Below are 6,113 nucleotides of genomic sequence, written 5' to 3'. Positions count from 1 at the left end.
TCAGCGGCCCCAGCATGCTGGGATGCTCACCGAGATTTGTTTTTCCTGAATTTCAGTCTATTTTGCTGGATATCGAGGACAGCCACCAAGCACTGTCCCCTCGCCCACTCGGCACAGATCTGCGGCAACATGATCAGCGGTAACCGAAAAAGAAAGAAAAAAGAAGCACCTGCAAAGTGCTTGCGGTGATTTCACGGATGTTTCTCAGAAAGAGCCGGCAGGGCACAACAAATACTCTTTTCCGTGGCTCCACCGTGATTAAAGACAAAACCGCCATCTAATTAAATCACCTAATCAGGGCCTCGGTGCAGGTTTGATCCAGCCCTTCTTGCTGGTCCAGCGCTGGAGTGATGGGGGGGGGGGGGGCAATAGGAGAAACTTTCCGCAAGGCAAAGGGTCGTGATGCGAAAGGCAAAGAGATGCTGAACCCACCTCTGCTGCCCACCGTTTCTTCCGATGATTAATCGCTCCCACTGGTTAAATATTTATGCCTTATTTCCAGTGTGTCTGGCTTCAGCTGCCAGACATTGATTCTTGCCTTGCTTTTCTCTGCTCAATGAGCTTTTGGCTACCATGTATTTTCTCCTCTGCGAGAGTATTTAGATGCTTTAATCAAGGGTCCCCCCCATTCCCCTTTGATTTGATTTATGAGTAGGCTTAACCTCATGGCGGTCTTGTCTCTCGCTGTAAGACATTTTCTGCAGCCCCTTGGTCCCTTCCCCTCAGTTCCCACATCTCCTCCACCAAGATGGAGAGACTGGGTTTGGCTCTCATAAGCCCAAATTCGTTTCTGGTAGCACCCTGACCGAAAATGCAAATAACTGCTATTTTTTCTAGAGCAAAATTTCCCATTACCCTGAAAATTTTCAAGTCTCCAGCACGGAAATTGGGACGGACACACAGCCACCCCCAGGCAGCTCCCGCTGGAGGAGGGAGCCGGTGAGCCCCCGCACTGCCTCTCCCAGCATCTGCGAGCATCTCCTGCCCAAAGCGGTGCGTGGCCAATTTATTATCCAGATTAGGGACAGGAAAACACGTACAACTCCGGTTATTATTTTTGGGTGCAAGAAGATTTCCATTTTCCATTCTGCTCCAGCTAGGATGCCTTTTGCTTGCCCAGTTTACCGCCCGGATTTGTACAAACTATTAACACTGTGCTGCTCTGGTTCAGCCCCAGGTTTTTCCAGAAATCATTTCTATCTCCTTCCAGATTAGTGATAAAAGCATTGAAACACCGAGGGCACGCTACCAGCCAGCAGTGCCCAGCAGTGATAATCTCCTCTGATAACTGCCTTTGAAATGGATCAGGTTTATTTAATACTGGCTTTCTTGACACTGTGTAATGTCAGCTCTAAATACTGGACTGGACTGACTTTTTTAATACTGGAAAGTGCAGATTTTTACAAGAATGTCACCTTGCATAACTCAAATGCTTCGCAAAAGTGTATTACAGCCAGAGAGTCACCTCTTGCATCGGAGACTGAAATCATTTCTACTTGCCAGGAGTTATTTTCCATATAGCCACGTTGGATGGCAGGAATTTATTCCTGGTGCTGAAGTCTTTAATCAATTAAAGCCTGAGCCAGGTTTCTCCCTCTTCTCCCCAGGGGGATGCTATCAAGCCAATCAACCTGTAGCTACCAGGTCATCTTACTCCCTTTTGGAAAGAGCAGCAACACTATTAAAATGCTTTTTCATCTTCTGGAATTTCCCCGGGGCTCGTCCCAGCGCAGATGCAGCTCTGTGCGGATGGGCGGTGAGATTTCAGCTCTAACCATCCCAGAATGGCAACCAGAAAAGCTATTTCCCCAGAACTCTATTTGAAAAATTTCTTTTTTTTAAATTGTATTTTTTTTTTTTGGACGGAAACCACTCGAGTCACAGCCTCAGTCTAATGGCAACGACCGCAGCCTGGATGCTGCGAGTGGAGAGAGAGGCCGCCCCGGCACTGCAATGTGGAACAAATTATAACTCGGAGAGCAAAGGAAATGAGAACACCCTGGACACGGCGGCTTTGACGTGCACTCCTCGGCTCCAAATCCTGCCCTTCTGCAGATCCCGTCCCTACAGCCAAGGCTGCCGGGTCCTGCTGGGGCAGAGCCCAAACCCCTCTGTTCTGGCTCAGAGCCCCCACTCCCCTCCATTCTGGATCAAGTCTCCGCTTCAGAGCCCGGCCTTTTCTTGTGTGAGTTTTACCCGTCTAATCTAGGGACAGATTGGAGGCTGATAATGTCGATGCCAGCCTCGGTGCTGTCTTTAGCCGGATCAGAACGGGTAAACTCCTTACCACGTTATTATTAGCAGCAGGCACTCTGCGGTAGCGCCCTGGACCCCACAGCCCAGACTCCGTTCAAACAATATAAAGGCAGTCCCGGTCCTGCAAAGATGAACTAACAGTTTGTCCTAAAGGCAGCTATAGCTCCACAAACAGATTACAATGATTTGGGACCCGATTCTGCAAGGACAACAGGAGTCCTTTTAGCAGGTTTTCTTTTCTTGCCTTTTTTTTTTCATTATTTTGCAGGGTCTTTTGAGCCGCCAACGTGCATCAGCTCTCCGGTAATGCGCAAGTACAAATGCCAGCCCTCTGCCTGGGCAGCTCTATTCACACACACACACAAGAAACATTTCACAAAGAGCGTTTGCTTTCTGCTGCCTTCCGAGCAGCAGAGTCTCTGTAGGCTGCCTAATTATAAGATCTTAGCAATAATTTTTTTCCAGCGATAATTAACTGATCCTGGAGAGCTCTGAAAATAAGCACTTCCCAAGCAAGTAGCAAACTCCCCTGAGTTTTCTCTGCTAAAGTTACAACTCAGCATGAAACTGCTCCAGCCTCACGGGGACACAGACCATCCTGGCATCTCCCCGCCAAGGCCTGGGATGCCACGACAGTCACAAACAGCTGAATGCAGGTGAAATAGCGCGTGTAGAATAGCAGTGGGATCCCAAGGAGTGTGCAATGGGATAAGGATCCCAAGGGGCGTGCAAGGGGGACAAGGATCTCCAGGTGTCTGGCAACGGGACAAGGATCCCAAGGTGCTGCGTCTCCCCAGCACAGCCCTCCCTGCCTGACTGCTGCCCGGCGCTGTCCGGCAGGCAGCCGGGCCGGTTGGGTCTCCAACGGCAACCGGACAAGCCTCAACCCCCGCCGCCGCTTTCCTCCCGCCTCCACTTTCCAAGGGGACGAGGAACAAACGTTCCCGTCCGAGCAGGCGGGGGGGGGCACCTGCTGGACCCATCCTGGGGAGAGGCTCCCGGGTGCGGGGGGTCAGCGCGGAGGGGGTGGCGGGGGGGTCCCGGGGATGCTACGGGGGGGATCTGCCCCCCCACCACCCCCAAAAAAAAGGGGGGTACCGCGGGCAGGGTCCGTCCGCGCCATCCCCCGCGGTGCGCGCCCCCCGCCCCCGATACTCACCGTGCGGGGCTCGGCGGGGCGGCCTCGGCGCGGCCCCCGGCGGCTGCAGCGCCCGGAGCCGCCGGGGCTGCGCGGCGCGTCCCGCCGCCGGGGCGGAGCGCGGCGGAGCGGAGCGGAGCGGCACTGCGGCGCCCCCCCGCGGCCGCCCGCCGCCACTGCCCGCCGCGCCGCGCAGCGCCGAGCACCGCGGGAACGTCCCGCGGGTGGAGCTGGCGCGGGTGGAAGGGCTGCACCTGGCCGGCCGCGCGTTATAAACGGCCACGCCGCGGCGTGACGATGCCCGGCTCTCCCCGCCGGTGCCTAGGCACGGTGCCCGATGAAAAATCCCCGGGAGCGAGAGAAGCAGGGCTGCGCGGGCAGCTGCCGGCTTTGGCCAAACAGGTTTTATCACACAAGCTCCGAAGTCGGCCTGGAGACTGGCGTGGCTGCGCACCGCACAGGCTGGTGGTTGAAATCGGGAAGGGATGGATCACGACTGCACCAGGGAGTTGTTCGAGATGAGGTGGTCGCTGATGCTCTGCCTCCCTTGGTGAAAAATTCTCCTGTTGGTTAAATGTGCGTTTCTCTGCCCGATGGTGCAGGGCTTACACTTTGGGTGGGAAGTGGCGTTCCCAGAGGGTGTCTGGGTGGCAGTGTAAAAGCAAAGCGAAGCCAGGAGGCCTCCCAGTCCAGCCCGATTGCCAGCAGCAAAGAAATAATGGGCAAGGTAGAAGTTGTGGGTCAGGATTTGGGGGGAGTTCGGCTGCCCCTGGAAGCAGGAAACCCTCCCCAGCTCTCCGGGAAAGCTGCCGAGCGTTGCAGCCTGTGGGAGAGCCGGCCCTGGCGTAATTACGATGGAGAGGTGCGAGCGAGAGGGCAGCCAGTGGATGTGCAGAACCCGGGGCAGGCAGCGCCGGCCAGCAGGCTCCCTGGATGGGGGCAAATTCTCCCTCTCCAAGAGGAGCCAGTGCCCGTGGGAGAGGCTGGTGGGAGCCGGTGTGTGATGGCAGGGGGGGTTCCCCCTGGGGTCCGCAGCGAGCAGTGCTTACCCTCTGCCCGGTCTGCCACAGATTTTCCTCCTCCCCAGATCTGGCATCCTTCCTCCCCTGCGGTGGCAGCCCTGGGGCTCGACACATGTCAACCGCAGACTCGGCCACCGCAGGAGGGGAAATGACAGGGCCAGAGCGGGCGTGCAGAGTGGTTGCTCGTGAAACCACTTTGGTGAGATGCTGGCAAGCCCTTCAGCCGGCGCCGCCGAGCACAGGGCCGCCGTCAGCAAACTCACCAATTTATTCTTTTTTTTAAGGAAACTCTGCAGCTTGGAGCTCAACCCGTCCCCAACCTCCCGAATTTCCCCATGCAGCCGGTGTGAAGGGCAAAGCAGCGCTGCCCACCCTGGCAAGCCGAGCCAGCAGATGGCAATGCCATCCATGCACCGAGGTGAGTTGGTGCTCAGCGCTCCGTTGCCATGAGTGGGGCCTCGCTGCAGCTGGTTGAGTGGCTCCTCTCCTCACCGGAAAGCGATGCCATGCGAGGCAAGTCAGAAAATGGGTTTATTTCCAGATACTGCAGGGAAACTCATTTTGATTTAACAAGCAGGCATTAATGAGGTATCTTGAGTTTTTATTTCAATCCTACTCCACAGGAAACAATATTTGCTAGCGTTATCTTCCTTACATTTGTTTTTAATTTGACCCAATACTGTGTTAAATATAAAATACTGATTGAACAAGAATGGACAGTGAAAAACTCGAGATGCTAAAAAGATCCCTCGAACCCTCCTCCACAGACATCCTGAATGTTATGAGTCATTTAAAATTAGTATAAAATAGGAGGACAATCCAATAACCTCCCCTGTGCCTCCCATCCTGCTTTGCAAGGGAAGGACGTAGGAAGCAAGAGAAGAGGGGGGAATTCTCGATTACAGAGAAGCCCACTCGGCAAATCCGGGCTCAAGGCAGGGTGGCGATGTCCCCAGCGGAGCCTGGCCACCCATTCCCACCCAGGCGTCTGCCCTGCCCTGGGTTTTCAGCAGGAGGCTGAGATGAAGTGGCCTCGAAAGGTCCTTCTGGCACATCCCTGTGCCTCAGGAGCCCCCGGGATGGATTTAGGGCCGAAAGCCCCCAATGGTGAAACAGGTTCTGAGATAAATCCCGTGGGACAAAGCCCACGGACAAAACGCGATAGTGATCCCTGGGTATCCTCAGCCCCTGCCAGGGAACGTTTGCCCGGTGGCTGGGACTCCTATGTGCATGGTCTGTCCCCAGGGTGGTTCCCCCGTGGGATTTAGTGACGGAGGGGGAGGAGATCCGGGCACACTGAACTGCAGTTGTCACCATGCCCTGCGGTGGCTCTGGGAATCCGGTCCCCCAGACTCGGTGAAAATTGAAGCGCGTTTGTAAAGCACTGGTCATCCTCCGAGTGCTTCACAGGGTCCTCACATGAGCCTTGTGAGGTAGGTCAGTGTCTTCACCCCCATTTTACAGATGGGGAAACTGAGGCACGCAGAAAGGTAATGACTTGCCAGACAGAAAAAATGGCAGCTCCTGCTCTGGGACCCCATATCCCACTATTCCAACCCCAGACATGCTCCACCAACTGCTGGTTACTCACAGTTCATCCTTGTCCACCCCTCCATCTGTGGTAGGTGACGGAGCAAGGGCTGCGTCCTGGGGGCCTGGGACAGGCAGCAGCAGACTGGGCTCACACCGGGTCATTC

The sequence above is a fragment of the Aptenodytes patagonicus genome, chromosome 13, assembly GCF_965638725.1.
Source record: "Aptenodytes patagonicus chromosome 13, bAptPat1.pri.cur, whole genome shotgun sequence".
In the NCBI taxonomy this organism is placed as follows: Eukaryota; Metazoa; Chordata; class Aves; order Sphenisciformes; family Spheniscidae; genus Aptenodytes; species Aptenodytes patagonicus.
This window is presented reverse-complemented; position numbering follows the sequence as displayed.